The 20,929-nt window shown below is 36.9% G+C and overlaps 1 protein-coding gene across 7 annotated transcripts in view; it reads right to left on the bottom strand.

Moving 5' to 3' along the window:
- Positions 1 to 20,929, bottom strand: part of LOC135206217 (hypoxia-inducible factor 3-alpha-like) — a 493,950-nt gene that overhangs the window by 106,915 nt on the left and 366,106 nt on the right. For 2 of the 7 annotated variants that reach the window (XM_064237560.1, XM_064237564.1), the window contains exon 1: positions 17,417 to 17,539. The exons of the other annotated variants lie outside the window; for them this stretch is intronic. The gene's annotated coding sequence lies outside the window, so the exon portion shown is untranslated. Of the gene's footprint in view, positions 1 to 17,416; positions 17,540 to 20,929 lie in introns of those variants that run through there. 7 annotated transcript variants of the gene reach the window in all.

Below are 20,929 nucleotides of genomic sequence, written 5' to 3'. Positions count from 1 at the left end.
CAGAAGCAGAAGAAGAATGAAGTGACGACTGTTGAAGCTTTACAACACAGAGTGCCTGGTTATTTCACTTCTGGTTTGCGCTTAGCGAAACTGCATGCGGAAGCCCATGAAAGCACATTCACAAAAAGTTCAGGAGCACACTTCGGATGCAAATGCCCGGCCTGAAACACTTTAGGAAGTTTTGGGCGAACAATTCAAGCAAGCAGCGAGCGGGCAAGGAAGTAGTTGCAAGCATTCTTCTTGTTCTCGCGTTCGTCGTGATGATGATGATGTATTGTTGTTGCGTGTTGATGCGAGAGTCAAAACTACTACATTATACTCTTTGACGTCACACAAGAGTGACGTCAAAACAGGACCAGCAGACTGACGTCACAAAGGATACAGCTCACTGACGGCTTACCGTCACCGATTTTATACTTATGATTTAAATAGTGTTTTATGTATAACTGAACTGTTATTCTCTCTCTCTCTCTCTCTCTCTCTCTCTCTCTCTCTCTCTCTCTCTCTCTCTCAAGACTTTTGCTAAAAGAAGATTTATCAATAAAACTACGTAGAATTCGCAATAGAGAGAGAGAGAGAGAGAGAGAGAGAGAGAGAGAGAGAGAGAGAGAGAGAGAGAGAGAGAGAGAGAGAGAGAGAGAGAGAGAGCATTTAATGAAGCGTAGGCTTGACGTTCAAAGTTTAAATATCGATTCCGTGAATAATGTACCCAAACAGGTAAATAGGTAAGACATTAGAGAGAGACTGCTGAGTGCGCACAAGCGACGTCAATTTGCTATGACGAATTGATCGACAGGAAGGGATTACAACCTAATTAGTAATTATTCTCTGCATTCTCTCTTGTGTCCACTCTTTATTACCGTACTTTCTTTTCGAGTAGTTTGCTTAGACTGATGGACGGAATAACGACTCGCTGGGTGCGTTCGGGCCATATTCGATATTGGATTTTTTTTTTTTTTTTTTTTTTTTTTTTTTTTTTTTTTTTTTTTTTTTTGTCGCCATTGTTGGTTCGTCATTGGGACCGTCGATTGGTTTCGCCGGAAAGTTTCTTTGTAATTCGACAGATATTCGACTGCGTAGGCATTCGTGTATTATCATTATTATCATCATTATTATAATAATAATAATATTATTATCATTATTATTTTGAAAGAAGACCCTCTTTTAAACAAATTCAGCGAATTAGTATTATATATTATCTTTTCTATTTTTCTTATTACTCAATTTTCTGGCTCAGCGATACTTCTTAATAATTGGCCAATTATTAAGAAAAGCGAGTAATAAGAAAAATAGAAAAGATAATATTTAAGTTTAATTCGCTGATTTCTACAATTTTAATCAACAGTATTATTATTATTATTATTATTTTATTATTATTATTATTGGAAACACACAGTTATGTCTATGTACATATGTGTAAAAGACAAATCTGTACAGAAGGCTTTCGGGAAACTGTTCGATTCGCTTTTTTTTAGTCTAAAAGTTTCCCGAAAGCTTACTGTAAAGAATTATCTTCCTGTCTATATATATATATATATATATATATACTATATATATATATATATATATATTATATATATATAGTACATACATATACATAACTGTGGATTTATTTTTCTTTTTCCATTTCAAAACTCATGTTACTATGAGTATTTTATTATTATTTATATTATTATTATCAATTATATTATTATTATTTTATTATTATATTATTATTATTATTATATTATTTTTATTATTATCATTATTATTATTATTATTAATTATTATTATTATTATTATTATTATTATTATTATTATTCTTATTATAACAGATACATGCACATGTAAGTAGAGTTTAGATTAACTGTTGACGGGCCTCCTGTGTGAATGTATGAAAAGTATGATGTTGCGGAAGTTTTACTGCACACTGGGTTCATCCACGATTCTTCATGTTCTAGTATGAATGTAGAATGAGTATAAATATACATACATATACACATATATAAATATTATATATATTATGTATATATGTAAAAATAAATATTTATATTTATATATATACATGCAAAAATAAATACATGTATATTTATGAAAAAAATTTAGTATACCTAAATATGCATGATATTCTCTATCTAATCCTGTTTGAATTTTTCTGATACCAGGCTACTGAATAGAGAAACGGAATAAAATACAACCAAATAACCGGTGGTGAAGGTTAAGTAAGTTGACCCAGAATCGCGAACTAACATTGTCGGAGCTCTTATAAATCAATCTTAAAATTAATCTCCTGTCGTACTATTTATTGAACGTTATACGACAAAAGCTTGAGAGATCTTGCCTCTTTGCTATACAGAACTCAAATGCATTATCATTTTTGGTAAAAGACCTTCATTTAGGCAAATACTGTTAAAGAGAATGCCAGAATTAAGAAAGTTGATTTTATATATTGTTTTTTTTTTTCCTAATTTTCTCATGATCCGTTTCTCTGGCTCAGCGATGTTTCTGAGTAACTGGCCAATATGCATATTGGGAATTTCTAGAAATTATAAAAATGCTGAAGGTGATCTTTCTTAAAATAGGATTCTGGTATACTGGTATTACAATTCTATAATTATTTACTTATTTCATTTTTAATTCTATTATTTTTATTTTTATTATTATCATTTTAATACCAGTATACCAAAATACTGTTTTAATAAAAATCTCCTTCAGCATTTATTTTTATTTTTAGATATTCCCAATATGAATATTGACCAGTTACTTAGAAACATCACCGAGCCAGAGAAGCGGATTTTAAGAAAAGCAGAAAAAAAAGATATAAAATCAACTCGCTTAATCCTGTCATTTTCTTTGAAAGTATTATCAAAATAGTTTTACCAGACCACTGAGCTGATTATCAACTGTCACAGGGGTGACCCAAAGGATTTGTTTTTACTTGTATATTTTCTTACATATTTTGTCAATTAAATTACAATCATTTAGGAAGTTTACAGTTTGATTAATAGCAAATGTTGAGTCTTCGTTGTGCCGCAATCACAAACACGCATCACTAATACACATATACATTCAAGCAAGCGACTTTGCAGTAATGGTAATCCCCCTTCTCATAGGCGGATTAAACACCGAATAAATTGTAAATTTAAATTCATTTGCGAGAACCCGCCAAATAAATACGAACGAACGAATACTAATGATCTGCATAATATGCACATAACTCTTCTTTCAAGACGCTATAACCACCTCAGCGACGATTATCTTAAAAAGACGCTTCCGGTTCTTAGGGAGGAGGGGGAGGGGGGTGGAGAGGATAGGAGGGGGGTGACTATTCCTCCAGACGTCAATTGCGACGGTTTCGAGGGCCTCCAGTGGCGATGGAAAACAAACAAATATCCGGTTTGTGTGTGTGTGCGTGTGTGCACGCACGCTTAAGAGTGCAAAAATCGTTTATGCAAACACATATGCATGAATGTATATATATATATATATATATATATATATATAATATATATATATATATATATCTATATATATATGATACAATTATATATATATAGCTATATATATATATATATATATATATTACATATCTATATATATGTATGTATGTATGTATATATATATATATATATATATATATATATATATATTTATATATATATATATAGATATAGTATAGATGAGTATAAACTTTAATAATATACGAAACAAGACAATGATCACAGCCTTTCCTTCTCGATGCCTCACGTCACTATATAATATACATATCACATACATACATAACAATACTACTACATACATACATACATATATATATATATATATATATATATATATATACTATATATACACACACACACACACACACACGTACATGAAAACTGAAAAGTATTTACACATTCTTGTCTCTCATATAACAGGCCATACGTAGGAAAAGACGAGGCAATGCGTACCAAATGCCTTTGTTGAAAATGTGCGTGCGCGCGCTCGTTTGTAAATATAAACGAGCCCGCGCACGCATATTTTCAACAAAGGCATCTGGTGTTTACAACACCGCTTAATCTTTCTCCTAGGAGGGTTTCAACATCATTGTATAGACGCTTATTATGTGACACCTACTAAATATAATTACCCAACTCATTCATTTCAATAAGGTTCATTTTTGTAAACAACTACTGAACTGCAGTTTGTAACACTACAATAAAGTGTCCTGTAAAACAGTCCTTGTCTCTTTTTTTATTTTATCCGAAGGTTTAACCTTCCAACTTCCTCTACATCGATATACACATTCTTTACCTCCTTTCCATAGTCACCTTTAAACTGGGAAACCTCTACCGCAACAAAAAATTCGTTACGAATCTCTCTCTCTCTCTCTCTCTCTCTCTCTCTCTCTCTCTCTCTCTCTCTCTCTATTCCTTTCATCGAAAGGTACACACCTCTCTCCCTGCCTCTGAGAGAGAGAGAGAGAGAGAGAGAGAGAGAGAGAGAGAGAGAGAGAGAGAGAGAGAGAGAGAGAGAGAGAGAGAGACTTAAAAAATCTAATATTATGGATCGCAAATCTTACAACCGCACCGCACGAAATGTTAAAGACATGTAGGTCATGGAGTCCGCGGGCTGCTCTATCGAATTAAACATGACAGACGGATGACGTCGCGGAGTTCGGGGAACGATCCGCCAGGAATGTAATTCCAAACGTAATTCCCAACAACAAAAACGACGACCTCGGCGAATGGCGTGGCGTCATTCGGGAATGGTTCCTTCCGTCCGTCCGTCCCCTTCTTTCGCTGGAAGAACGCGATGAGTTACTGAGTCAGTGAGTTAAATAGTCACCTCACTGACTCAGTCTGCTGTGAATAATTTCTTGTTAGAGTTAAACGCTAGGAGATTAAAATACTCGACGATAATCTTATCGTGTTGATTAACCTTGGGAGTAAATTTACGAAACGACTATTATGCAATAACGCCTCAACTTAACGGACTCCTGTACTAATCGGCCACATCATTACCATTATATTTTGTTTGGTAACCATCCTAGATGCCATATACCTTCAAATAAGTCTCATAAACTGATTGTTGAATGTAAAGTACTGGTTGGTTTAGGTTAAGAACTATGCGGAACTGCTGTTAGCTGTCTATTAGGGTCTTCGTTGTTTGAAGGATTTTGTTACTCATCAGAAAGCCACATATTTAAAATTTCCGATAAGTCGAGGAGCTATTACGGATTCACCCTTTTACCAGCATTACAAGAGTGAATCCCCGTAGGGAGGTATGTAGTGCCGTCAATGGACCTCATGCGGCGCACTGTAGGCATTACTTAAGGCTCTTTGCAGCGTGCCTTCGGCCCCTACCTGCAACCACTCCTGCACCTCCTTTAACATTCTCTTTTTTCATCTTACTTTCCCCCCTCTCTAACACCTGACTCAAGTGGAACTGCGAGGTTTTCCTCCTGTTAATTAAACCTTTCAAACCTTTTACTGTCAATTTCCATTTCAGCGCTGACTGACCTCACTGGTCCCAGTGCTTGGCCTTTGGCCTAAATGCCATATACAACTCGACTCGTACGGGAGTGAATCTGACAGTGACAACTGTCTCGATTTTTCTCCTGATCACACCAGCCCCCTCCTCCTCCTCCTCCTCCTCCTCCTCCTCCTCCTCCCACCACAAACTGTCAGGCTAAAACGGCAAATTGGTGAATTTATAAACCCGAACGGAGCGGAGGATCCTCCCCAGCGGACGCAGCGAGAGAACTGTGCAATTGATTAGGCGATCATTGAAGGGCACCACCACCAGGCGCTGCTTCTGAAGCCCAGGAATTTTCATCACGCAGATGGAAGGAATTCATCGCTGATTCAGCGGGAAAAGGGACCGAAAGACAACTGATTTATTCGTTTCGTACCTTGACAAGTAACGGGGTTTTTATGCACAAACTTTATATACGTGTATATGTATATATATACTATATATATATATATATATATATATATTATATATAATATATATATACTATATATTAACATTAAATTATATATATTCTATATATAATATAATAATATATATATATATATATATATACATAAATACATGTAAATTGTATGTACGTATATATATGGATTTATAGTGAGTGCGTGTAATACATCTTTTTTTTTTATTTCATTGAATTCCAATGCTGTGAAATATCTTTAAAGCTGAATGAGAATATGGTACTGCTGGTGACCAGTAGTGCCCTTTTGCTCTCTCAACTTAAAATAACGCTGGTAAACGTACTGCTGTGCAAATGCAATATCATTCGTAAAAATAGCAATAATACAACGTGGAAAAATTGGAGCTGAATCACCGAATACAATTCTTCAACTGAATCCCTTCTATAAACATGCCTAATATCTGTAATAACACAGTAAGGTAATCATAACGTAATGTAAAAATTTACTATGATAAAATAATAATTCTGATGTCCAAATGACGGACAGCTAATATACGAAAACATGATAGATCTATCAAACAACGTTGGGGAGAAAGGTGTGCCTTGTGAGTGGCACCCTGGTTATGTTATAGGTACAGATTCATCAAAAATTGAGTCAGCACTATCGATGAAGTTCTGGGATTCCTCATCTATTAGTCAAGTCGTCAAATTATTCAGCAGTTGGTGCGTGATGCAGTGGGCAATTAGCGTTTGTTGCTCGTCCGCACTTCCTTTTGGATTGATGCTGCAATTGGGGCAAAGGATGATTGAGGAAGACGGGAAGTGGTCTTTACGTGTGGTCAGCTTTTCTAAAAATGTCTCTACTGGACATATAATCTAGCTAAAATGTCAGTTATGCTGTCTGAATAACACCTATTTAATGAACACTCCTTTTCTCAGTTTCAGGTAATCAGACCGGTCTTTTGGATCTGACCCACATCTATTTAACAAACAAGAACTTCTATTTCAAGTTCCTCACAGCCCAGGACTTTTGTTAAGCAGTCTCCTCTGGTTTCAAAAGATGCTTCAGAAACAGTAACAATATCATTCAGGGAAGGAAGTAAAATCTCAAGACTCATTTCTAGATTAAGCTAGAATACAGCATTTAGGCCAAAGGCCAAGCGTGGGAACTAAGAGATCATTCAGCGCTGAAAGTGGAAACTGACAGGAAGAGGCGTGAAAGATGTAACAGGAAGAAAACCTCGCAGTTACACCGTGAAACAATTGTTAGAGAAGGTGCAAAGTCGGATGGAAGAAAGAGAATGTGAATGGAGATACAGTAAAAGGAGTGAAATAGGTTGTAGCTAGGGAAAGAAGGGACTCTGCAAAGAACCTTAAATAATGCCTACAGTGCACCACGTGACGTGCACTGACGGCACTCTCCAGGTAATTTTTTTAATTAGTATTAGCGAGAAAACCTGCATCCTCTCTTGGCTATTGCGTGGCTAAACAATAAACGCCCCTGCTCCCATGCGGGTTCAAAACTGCAGGGAGACAGGGAATTCATATTTTGCAGTTCCTCTACGGTTTTCAAGGTATTTAAGTGGATATCGTATCTTACAATACAAGTTAATTGGCCAGGTCTAAAGGTAATCTTGTAGTGTGACTTGTATTTTTATACAACTGGGGATGTGGTCAGTTTATGTGTATCTATTTATCTATCTATCTATCTATCTATCTATCTATCTATATCTATCTATATATATATATATATATATATATATATATATATATATATATATAAATTGTGTTTGGACGCATTTCCTGTATGAAATACAAAAATTAATCACAGAACAAGTGTTTGAAAATTACACTTACCACTGACAAACTATTATGAGAGAGAGAGAGAGAGAGAGAGAGAGAGAGAGAGAGAGAGAGAGAACTCTATGACTTGTTTAAAAATTTATCAAAGTAGAATGAGAAAAGGAATCTATATCTCTAGTTTTAATTCTACTATTGAGCTCTGTAATAGTGTAATTAAAGCTCTAGAACCGTGCCACTAGAACCGTGCCACCAGGCAGACAGCCTTCAACAATTCCAACAAGTGTACTATATCTAGTACAGGTGAGACGTTCAGAGCACCTTTCAAACTGCTCACCTGTGAACACCTGGTAAAAGTGTTCGGTCACTGGATATCAACAACGTCGTTGCTAGGACTGCGATTGCTTGTTTACATTACGCCTCATAACTATCAATCAATTAGCAGCGTTACTTTAGAAGACCTCAATTGCATATTTAAATTTACAGATAATTCATTTCTTTCATTCTGCTTTGATAGTTCTTTAAATATATTTTTTTAAATTAATTTCTTAAACAGATAATTTTTAAATAAATCATTTTCAAAATCATTTTCTTAAACAGATAATTTTTAAATAAATAATTTCAAAACCCCTTTAAATAGTTTTTAATGAATAATTTTTAAAATCAATTTCTTAAATAGATAATTTTTTAAATACAAAATTTCAAAACCACTTTAAATAGTTTTTTAATAAATAATTTTTAAAAATAAACTACGACTGTCAATCAATTGGCAGAGTAACTTTTTCAGACCTCAAATTGTGGATTTAAATTTAGAGATAACTATACATTCTTTTCATTCTGCTTTGATAATAGTTAAAATAAGCCTTTAATAACTTGTAAATAATTGTTTTAAAATAAATAACTGATTTAATAATTTTTCAAAATAAATAACGACTGTCAAACAATCAATGGCGTAACTTTTGGAATTAAATCCAGAATTACCTATTCATTTTTTCATTCTGCTCTGAAGATTTTTTTTTTAATTACTCATTTGGATGGTGATTCGGTTGTAGATACCTTTCTTCTTATCACAACCTAGTTCTTTTTCCATCGCTGATTCTGTTGCAGATAGTTTTCCCCCCAGCATCACAACCGAATTCTTTTTCACTCGCTGTTAATTAGACTTCGTTATCATCATCATACCCGAGTTTAGCATAACCTCTGAACTGCTCTCTCCGTCTGTCTGTCTGTCTGACTGTGTGTCAGTATCGTTACATCAAGTCTTAAAATCGTTTCAGCCTAATTGCTTTAAAGTCAAATCACCATTCGCCAAAGTGACATCACACTGCGGCGGTTATTATAAATGTGAGTGGATCGGTCTGCCGTCGTCAAAGTTGTACCATCACAACTGACTGACATGTTATAGGTGTTGTGTTGTCTTTCACTGTTAAACTACAACGTAACAATATTTCCTAATAGTTGCCACATCACAGATACAATCGGTAACCGCAGCAACACCGTAATGCAAAAGTTCTTATTCGTCAATTCACAAAGTTCGGCGACCGCTTCCATCTTTTTAAGAGCGCCGGAACTCTCTTACTGCCCCTCGTTTCCTTCATTCCCACATCTCTTCTATCTTTTCGATGGCAGGTTTGTTCTTCTTTATGCTAAAAGATATTAGTATTAAAAATTATAAATAAATGAAGTAGCCTCCTTGGAAATTATGTAATTATCAAAATACTTACATAAGAAAGAAAACGGGGAATTTATTCATGAGAATTTCCCCAATAAAGGAAAATACATTTGTTTATCATCATCATCATCAAGCTCTTCAAGTTTGACGTGACACTGCACTGCACTGAAACAGTCATGCGACACAGCACGTGACTGTAGTGACACAGTCTGTGCTTTGGAACTGTTGTTTTGTTCCCCGTCACTGTCACAGATATTCGAAAACCGCCTCGAGAGGATGAAGGAGATAAAAAAAAAAAAAAAAAAAAAAAAAAAAAAAAACAAAAAAAAAAAAAAAAAAAAAAAAAAAAAAAAAGAAAAAAAAAAAAAAACCTACGAGAACACTATTCACTGACACAGGCCGTAACTTGGCGACACTCAGAAAACCCTCCCCCTAAAAAAAAAAAAAAAAGAAAAAAAAAGACACACACACAAACAATTTCAGCAGTTCATTTCCTGATCGTTGCTAAAGGTAATTCTCGTGAATGTGACACTCTATTAGCCAAATATAATTTTCGCAAATGCTCTCTGTTGTTCATCGCCAAATATAAACGTGAAGTAACTCGCGCCCACACCTAAACACAGGATAAGTGTCGGAAAGTAATCAGCCAATCCTCGTCCAATACAACGTTCGCTAACAATCTCGGCAGCGCAAATACGAATTATGCAAACGGCCTGCCAATCATCGCCGAATACAATTACCGTGAACAATAATTTGCCAAGTCATCGCCAAATCAACTTCCCACGGATGTACCGGTATAGTTAAAGGACCTTCACAGCCGTTCACCTGGGTGTTAGTGATCTATCTCCCCTACTTGCTTGCTACCTGCCGTGACTAGACTTATACCTACACCTAAGCAAGCACGTTCAAGGCAAGCAACATCTGCCTTAGTAGGTATGGACAGCGCTCTCGCCCAAGGGGTTTTATATACCTGTAGGAAATACGGAGGGGCTCATAAACACCTTTATTTCATGAGTGCTTCCTGCTCATGGCGACGTAAACCTCGCGATTTGGGAATTCCCTTCATGAGGATCGACATCAATTCAAGCATTTTTAAAAAAAAGTAGATTGGACGTGCGTGATTCTAAAAAGATGAAACACAAAAGGGAGTCTCTCTCTCTCTCTCTCTCTCTCTCTCTCTCTCTCTCTCTCTCTTCTTAAATAGGGAAATGTTCAAAGTAACCTTCAATTTCAAACAGCTTACGCCTTTTTCTTACAACCAAAGCCAAAACCCCTAATATATTGTGATGGTGACTGCCAGTTATCATTACACTTCTCTCCCTCCTATTCTCTTCCACACACTTACATACAAAAGCGCGCACACACGCAAACGCAAATAAATACATGATGTGTAAATTATGCATGCGCGCGTGTCCCTGTCTTAACACAGGGAAAGGCCTCCTCATCCCGAAGAGGCACTCCTCCAAGGGCACCCTCCCCCACACACCCCTGCTCCCCTCCAACACCAACACCATCACCACCACCGGCGCTGGAGGAGGAGGAGGAGGAGGAGGTAAGCGAGATCAGAATAATACTTCACGGAACAAAAAACGCTACTCGAGCATGCAAAAACTCTCAAGCAACTCCCTGGGAGGAGGTGGGGGTAGGGTGGGGGGTGGGGTTACGTTCGCTGCTGTCCGATAGATTTTCTTTCGTTAGTAACGAAGTCATGAGAGCCTTCGCCTCCTCCTCCTCCCCACGTCAGTGCACCTTCCCCAACCCCCAACCCCATCCACCGCCCCTCCCACCCCACACTAACAAAAGCCCCCACCCTTCTTCGCTTTAATCATGAAAGAATATCGTACACGCCGAAGCTGAGCACGATGAAATATTGGGAACGACAATATCGCATAATTTACCTGAAATATTCTACTTGTACTATTTATCTCACAATGCCGCTCGGGCGTACGTAACACAAGCATTCATAAATCGCTTACGCAGAAGACGATACAAATAACCACATTCTTACGGGCTACTATACCATACTTGGCTGCATATTATTTCAAAGACATTTTACAACGCGACTTTGCTGCGCTCAAGCAAACGAGGGCGAAGGCAAAACGGCTCGTCGCTTGCACCAAGCACAGCACATAGCCATCTAAAGCAGCAACTCCCTTTGGCCTTTTTACACGGCCAATACGTTTCCCCTTGGGCAATGCTAAGGAGACGCGACTGTGTACCTGACCTAACACCAAGCCTGATGCAGTGCGCGAAAAAATCCCCTAAAAAACGATGTTGGGGAGGGGGAGGGGGGAGATAGGGAAAGGGAGAGGGAGAGGCAGGTAAACGCTGCTCTTTGCCTCAGGCAAACTCAAGCTCTATTTTGGTCGGCGTGCGTGTGTGAGGAACCCAGCTATAATAGAACCTCCTCCCTTCTACCTCACTCGGTAGCATAATTCTAGGTGAGAAGGGACTTAGCACTAGGCGAAACAGGTGGCCCACAGGCAACACCACTGCTAGGGAAGGGGGGAGGGAGGGAGGGAGAGATGGAGTTAGACGTAAAAAGGTAGAAGAGTAAGGTACACAGCTCACCTCATCATCATTATCACCCTCCCACCTCCACTTGAAACACATTCACATACACACTTGCACATACACAGACAACACCTGGAGTTCGGTCTCTCGTCGCGGGGTGAACGGAGTGCATGACAGGACGATGTTGCAGAACGGCCAAGTTCGTGTGCGATGTTTTGGGAAAATTCTTTACAAATACACCTCTCTCTCTCTCTCTCTCTCTCTCTCTCTCTCTCTCTCGTCAGGCGTCTTCGAACAGACGTCTCGCAACGGATTGATTTCGTCGACAAGCCACTTCGTAAGAATTAAATTTCGCCACCACAGCGAGGAATATACGGCCCTCTGCTAAGGTTTTGGATCTTGACCCTAATTGGAAGCTCACAATGTAGACAGCATTGTGAGCTTAAAACAATAAATACATTTCATTGATAGGCACGCACATGCACGGGCGCGCACACAAACACACACATATACATATAAGCTCATTTACTTATCGATAATCTATAGAGTATAGTATAGACCTTGACTGTATGTTTATGTGATGTAAGCCTGATTACAAAAGTGCCTGCAAGCAGGCGCGCATATATATATATATATATATATATATATATATATATATATATATATATATATATATATATATATATATATATATATATATAATATCACACATACATAACAAAATCCAACTCGTACTTCCAGCATTGTCTCTTTCGTTCACATGCATCTTTTGTCCTCGCGAGACAATATCCTACGATCGAGTGGTAGTGCGTTCCTCACAAATCGGCGGAGTCATAATAAAAGGTTAAAGTGAACTGGTACAAAAAATATAATATGTATTTATATATATACACACACTATACATACATACATATATATATATATATATATATATATATATATATATATATATATATATATATATATATATATACACACCACCAACATAACATCACGTGAGGAACATATATTTATTTCTGACTCACATCAGTATGGAACCCAGGTCTTTCAAATGAAAAACAGTTCCTCGCTGGACTAATGGTTTTCGCGCTCGGCGGCCAGTCCGGTGGTCCGAAGTTCGAATCCCGGCTCGGCCAACGCGGAATCAGAGGAATTTACTTCTGGTGATAGAAATTTATTTCCAGATTTAGTGTGGTTCGGATCCCACAATAAGCTGTGGGCCCCGTTGCTAGGTAACCAATTAGTTCCTAGCCACTTCAAAATATCTAATCCTTCGGGCCAACCCTAGGAGAGCTGTTAATCAGCTCAGTGGTCTGGTAAAACTAAGATATACTCAACTCTCTCAAATGAAAGACGAGACCGCTGCCAACCACGCCACACAAGTCAAAAAGGAACTGGAATCTAAATAGCACTGTACCTAATGCTTTAGGTACAGCGGTATTCAGGTTCCGGCTTCTCTTTGACTTGTGTGGCCTGGTTGGCAGCGGTCTCGTCTTTCATTTGAAAGACCTGGGTTCGATCCTGATGTGAGTCAGATATATATATATATATATATATATATATATATATATATATATATATATATATATATATATATATATATTTCCCTTGCACTACTACGTACCTGATTACGAAGGGCGGATTTTTTCTGATGCGCAAAATAGCTATCGATCAAATTATGGGGTGGCTTTATTTTATGGCGTTTTTACGTAGCATGGAACCAGTGGTTACTCAGCAACGGGACCAACGGGTTTACGTGGCTTCCGAACCACGTCGAGAGTGCACTTATATCACCAGAAATACACATCTCTCACCCCTCAATGGAATGCCCGAGAATCCAACTTACGCTGGCATTTTATCTGCCCGGGGGTAATACGTCTTCATTCTCATATTTCTACCCGGAATTCTTATATTCAACCATTTTTCATAGCCGCAGATTTTAACGGCCATTTTCATAGTGCCTTCTGTTACATCTTTCAAATGAACATCATAATATTCTTTGGAAGCTTGCATTTCAGGGCAATGGTCCTAAAGGTGGGCTTGTCCGAATAATAATAATAATAATAATAATAATAATAATAATAATAATAATAATAATATGCTAAATTTCAAAATAATCTACGACATTGCTAAAAATAACCAGTAATATAAATTCTTACTTTAAAACTGCCCAAAATAAAAAAAAATAAAAAAAAAACTAACATCAACAGCAAAACATTGAAAAAACATTAAAAAACACCCGTTAAAAACTATATATTCTAGAAAAACATCAATCAAACACTCGTTAAAAACTGTATTCTCTAGGAGCAAAAAAACAAAAACTCAACAAAACACTCGTTAAAAAACTATATATTCCAAAGAGAAAAAATCACCAACAAAACACTCGTTAAAAACTATATATTCTAGGTTAAGAGCCCAATCAACTATGGGATACAGACCTTGAGGAACCCCCTTTCATACAGGTAATGTCCGGAAAAAAGATTATAGGAAGCGTATCATCAAAAGGACTCTCGGGCCTGAGTCACTTCCTCAAACATGCCAAACATTTATGCAAACACTGCGGACCAAATATGCAAACATCGGGGACCAAATTACAAAGGGTGCCATAGACGATGTTCACTTTCTGGAAACATTTTTATTTTAAAGCAAAATGAAATTTTTTAAGGGCCGTATCGACGATACTTAATTAACGGATAGTTAAGCAAAAGCTGCATATAAGAAATAAATGCCAGAATACACATCAGTTAATGTCACTATGAATGTTAAATATGTTGGAAGATATGAATGAATATTTTCTTGTGTATTATTACACAGGCAACATTTTTATATAATATATATATATATATATATCTATAATATTAATTATATATATATATATATAGATATAGATATATATATATATATGTATATATATAATATATATTATATATAATAGTTTAGTCATCGAATAAATCAGCGCCGGTTTCGTAAACAATCCTCCTTTTAATGCGATAAGAAACCGGCCCATCTTAACGCTGGTCACAATCAAATCGGACCGAATAGCTGATGAGCTGTGGCCTCAAGGAGAGGAGGAATAGGACGCGACGACCATCCTAATGAGCCTCCTTGATGGTTCAAGCATGCCTCGGTTCAATTACCCTTCTTGGTCCTCAGTGTGTGTGTGTCCCTTATACAGCTTTTACCAGACTACCATCAACAGAACAGAATATAGACTTCAGGCCAAAGGCCAATCGCTAGGACCTATGCGGTCATTCAGCGCTGAAAAGGAAAATGACAATTAAAAAGGTGTGAAAGGTGTAAAAGGAGGAAAATCTCGCAGTTGCACTCTGAATCAATTGTTAAGAGAGGGGTGGAAGATAAAATGAATGAAAGATAATATGAACGGAGGGACAGTAAAAGGAATGAAAGAGGTTGCAGCTAGGGGACCAAAGGACGCTGCACAGGATTTTTTCCTAAGTAATGCCTACAGTGCACCTCATTCTACCAACCCCCTAAGCGGCCAGACTACTATTTTTGCTCAGCGCCTCTGCTTGCACATAACTAAGGGCTTTGTTCGTGAAGTAATACCATGCACGCACAAAAGGTCCATACAAACCATTGTCCACAATACTAGAAACCATGAATTCAGACCGCGATAAGATTGGCGTTCAATACGATGAACGCTATAGCAGGCAGGTCTTGATAAAAAAAAAATGTATGCAACTATTGCAAGCAGACAATAGCCAGGTGAGTGAAACCACTGATAAAGTAATTAAGTAAATATATGTTCAGTAGCAGGCCATGATACAAATATCTAATAACGCTATTGTAACCAGGCAATTGCCAAATACACAAACCACTGCATTTTAACCCCCCCCCGGAATACAAATATGATCAGTATCGCAATCTGAATGTTTCTGTCACTTGCTCTCTCCTCCCTTTACGCAGAAAAAAGAAATCTACTCACGAGCGAGAGACCACGATGGTGTCCCCGTACGCATGCGCCCCTCTTTCGTGATCAAGCAATACGTTGCGTCACGACTACGTCGCATAATCTAATAAAAAGCTTCGGGCAGGTAACGGAGGAACATGAACTCGACATTACATTGCTATGTAACGTGGAAATCAATATTGGATCCCAGAAGACATGCAATGGTCCGACGACAGAGAGAGAGAGAGAGAGAGAGAGAGAGAGATAATCCGCCATTTGCATGAGACTGTCACAACTGCAACGAATACTTTTAAAAAAATTTAATTATTAATTTTGCTATTACTTTCTGACGCCAAATCTCGTCGTTATCACTTAACCTACACGCTTTTTCGCTAATATGGCTGGGGGGGGGGGGGGGGGGTGGGGGGGGGGGGGGGGGGTCGCAATAGATTTCATCATCAATAATTTGACTGATGGCTGTGCCAAATGACTGTCGGTGCAAAAACTGTCACCGATTTGTATAGTAGATTTTATCAGCAACAAAATGACTGATGACTGGTGCCAAAATACTTCCATTACGAACGACTGGCTGTGCAAAGCATCATTATGCATGAGGCGCACAGACATCGAAATGCAGGTCACTGACTGAGATGTGTTTGTACCTGACCTTACTGCGGCAAGATCAAAGAGCCACGGAAAACTCGCAATTCATGGCATTTTGTGACCTTGTTTGTGTCTCTCTCTCGCTAGTCTTCCTGCATTACCTTAATGACGCAAACACAAACAAACACACACACAATTTCTACTGCATCCAGTGTATGATCAACGCCACGAGGTCACGACCAACTTGGCTCAGGTGAGAGTGGCTTCGGTGAGGAACCGATACATCTGGATTTGTCTAGGCTGAATCACACACACACAGTATACATATAACATATGATATATATATATTATATATATATATATATATATTATTTTGAGATACAAATTTCCTTTAATATCTAATTCGCTCTACCTCGGAACTGATATATTTTCATATATGAAGCCCGAAGGGGAATTTTTTAGTTGATAATAATTTCGTACCCTCATGGGATCGAACCACCGTCCAGCGGACAGGGACGAAATCAGGACGACATTGACGTTAGCGATTCGGCTACAAGTGAGGTTATAAGTTTATACCTATTCTGACCTTACAAATCACCGTCGAACTCGGTTATTCGTAGTTAGAGTCGATTATCCAGTTCCGAGGTAGAGCGAATTAGATATTAACGGACATTTGTAGCTCGAATAATTTTTATGAATCACGGTGATGTGATAATTATTTATTTATATATATATATATATAATAGATATATATATATATATATATATATACGTATATACACACACATATACATATATATATCACAAATATAAAAGTAAAATCATTTACCAATACGAGAACCATTCAGTCATCACCATTCATGAAAAATGTTTTCCTTTATTTCCTCCATCTTGTGACTCCAGAGAAGAAGAAGAAGAAGAAGAAGAAGAAGAAGAAGAAGAAGAAGAAGAAGAAAAGAAGAAGAAGAAGAAGAATTGTGCAAATTCACAAGAAAAACAACAAACAACATCAACTTACATATTTATTCGCTCTGGAAATGGTTACAACACTGCATCCACTCCACGTACCTGAAAGGGAGAATTGAAGAAAGTTAAAAAGGAGAGAGACACATGTAACAACAACAAAGGAAAAATATGCATATAACAAACAAGGAAGACTGACAAAAGTGATGTAAAGGAAATACGATAAAAAGTGAGAGCGGCGGCAATGGATTTGAATAGAATAACTGTATGCAGGCCTCGCCTAGTGTCAGTCGCGGTCTTTGTCCGTTTTCTTATTATTAATATTATAATTATTATCATTATTTTATATTCAGACACGAACCATAACGATATGGAACAAGCTCACAGGGGCCATTGACTTGAAATTCGAACTATTAATTTTATTATTATTATTATTATTATTAAGAAGAACTCTATCTATATGGAACAAGCCAAAGGTCACTGACTTGGAACTCAAACTTCCAAAGAATATGTCGTTCATTTGATCATTTGAAAGAAGTACAGGAGGTAATACGAAATTGAGAAAGAAGAGATGCGTTATTAAAAAAAGAATAAATAATAATAAACTGACAAAATTGCAAATAAATGATAAAAATACAAGGAGAATTGTTTCAGAGTAGCAGAGATATCAACGCCGCCTGACTCGTTCATCAAAATGCTATGACAGCGTATCAAGGCCAAGCGGTCATATTCTGTAGTACACATCCGTGAACTACTAAAAAAACTATAAAATACAAAAGGAACAACACTTGACAGGTGGACAAACAAACGTGTATTGTCTGATTACAGGTACATAGTCCACAAAAGTTTCAAAGTGCTAACCTTTTCGGTGAACATATCACTTCACAAACTAACCAGTAAAATTCTATCGCCATATCATTTATCATCATCTTTGTTAGATATAATCGCACTTATGAATTTAATCATAAAACTACTGACTTATGACCTTATAACAACTTTATAACTGGACAATTGGTCAAGATGATATTGAAATTACTTTTAAGACCTTTTAGTGAAAACTTTTGCCATTTACGGGTGGCTGCAACTGGCAAAATCGTGCAAAATATGTCTTCCTGCCGACAAGCAACAAAAAACGCAAGGAAAACACACCCGAAATCATAAAAAGAGCCGATTTCCACAATCCCATGTCACCTTTCCAAATATCTCCCATTCAGCAGCCGCATTTGGAAAAACAATGGCAATTACTGACAATGCTTGTTGTTTATTGTTTTGCATATCACACCGCTCCTCAGACAACGACGCGCAAAAAAAAAAAAAAAAAAAAAAAAAAAAAAAAAAAAAAAAAAACAAAAAAAAAAAAAAAAAAAAAAAAAAAAAAAAAAAAAAAAAAAAAAAAAAACGGGAGCTAACGTGCGTGTCTTCTTTACCGGGAAATAGCACGGAAACCTTTGTGCAGCACAGAAATTCCAAAGGTAAACTTGAAAGGGTGATAAGCGATTGCAAACTTTTAACGATGCAATTTGCATAGTTACCCATATCATACTCCGCCTCGTTTACATTTTCTTCCGCAAATAGCAGGAAGCTGCTGTTCTCGTACAACACATAAACACTGGCGACAATGACACTCCACGAAGTTGGCAGAAAAAATGTTTGATTCAAACTAAGCTTCAGACCCAGAAAAAACTAATTGATACATACAAAGAGGTTGGGTAAATGAGTGCAATCACGCAGCCATAATCGGATTAAGGTAAAAACAGGTTTGGGGATAGGAAAATAAAAAAGTTTATATACAAATATGTAAATAAATTAATATGTATATATCATATATAAATTGTATACATAGTATACAATATATACATATATACATATATATATGTATGTACGTATGTATGTATGTATGTATATATATATACATACATACTACATACATACATACATACATACATACATACTACACACACACATATATAATATATAAATATAAATATATACATACATATATATATATATATATATATATATATATATATATATATATATATAATTTACGAGAACAATAAGCAGGCTAAAGCCACAATCAATATCGTAAACCGTTTTCAGTTGGATAGATACGAACGACCCAGCCGTTACAAATTGAAGTTTTTGTGCGTAGTTGCATCTCGGGTTATATATTTTTCTACTCGAGGAAACACGAGAAATTTCCTCAGCTGATATCTGATTATTCTCTGGCATGGCTGACCCAATTGTAAAATACAAATAAAATACAATGAAATATACTGCAATCGTTTTCATTTTTTTCTGGGTACAAGGGATATTATGTCACGATTCCCAGGGGATGATGATTAAAACTAAAGAGAATTCAGAAAGAAGCACAATCTAATCCAATTTGAGTCATGTGCTGAATCCTGGCATTTTCTCCTGCAAATTACGGTGACTGTTGCACAGAGAAGTACCCATCAAATACAGAAATGACCTCCAATGCTAACTGATTTTAAGCTTCAGTGGTTAACCTGCAATCTCGCTGTTATGTGACCAGCAGATTGAGAAGCACTGTTACAATCTCGCAACTACCCCCCTCAGGAAAGTGATACCCGGAGACTATGATATATTGAAATAAAAAATACTTTACTCGTAAATATAAAAATATATAAGACGCAAAAAACATATGAGCATAAAAATATATAAGACGCAAAAAAATATGAACATAAAAATATATATGACGTAAAAACTATATAAATGTAAAAATATATAACTATAAACACGGAAATGAGGCGCAGAGGAGTATCCAACCTTCGTCATCTGCGTCAAAGTGGAATTTCCGCTCAGTGAGGTAAAAAACGAAATGTTTTTTTATTAGCTTAGTTTTTCCTCATGCAAATATCAACTGACATCCCACGGACAAGTGATTTGAACAAAGGGAAGCGTAGGCCGATTTACAGCTCATCAATACGATACAATTTACTATGATATTTAGTGACCATACGCAAAAAGGCACCTTCATTATGCCTGTTTACATAATACAGCCCTCTTGTAGCAGAGGCTGTTCCCGGGCTGGAAGACGGCAGGTCTAAACGTGAATACAAAATTCCTTTTACTATATAAGGGACTTGTCCAACACGACATCCCATTCTTCTTCTAAGCTTAATACTTAGTCGGGGTCGCTGTTTTTAGCAAACATCCTCCAGTAGTTTCTATTATTTGAACGGTTTATTCCATGACTGGTTTTGGCAGATGTCAGACGGACGGATACCCTTCCTTCCTTCCTTCCTTCCTTCCTTCCTGACTCCAACCCTCCCTATTTATCCGGGCTTGGGACCGGCCCTGACTTGGGCTGACCAGTCCCAACTCCTGATATTTTATACATCCTTTAAGAAGGCCGAGCGTTGGGCCCTATGAGGTCATTCAGCGCTGAAAGAAAATTCAGAGTAAAATGTTTGAGAGGTGTAACAGGAGGAAACCATCGCAGTTGCACAATGAAATAATTGCTAGGAGAAGGTGGAAAGTAAAACAGAAAAAAGGGAAGATGAATAGAGTTACGGTAAAAGGAATGAAGATGATTGCACAGCTG

The sequence above is a fragment of the Macrobrachium nipponense genome, chromosome 29 (assembly GCF_015104395.2).
Source record: "Macrobrachium nipponense isolate FS-2020 chromosome 29, ASM1510439v2, whole genome shotgun sequence".
Classification (NCBI taxonomy): Eukaryota; Metazoa; Arthropoda; class Malacostraca; order Decapoda; family Palaemonidae; genus Macrobrachium; species Macrobrachium nipponense.
The sequence above is the reverse complement of the archived record's forward strand: the minus strand, read 5'-3'. Positions and strand labels throughout refer to the sequence as shown.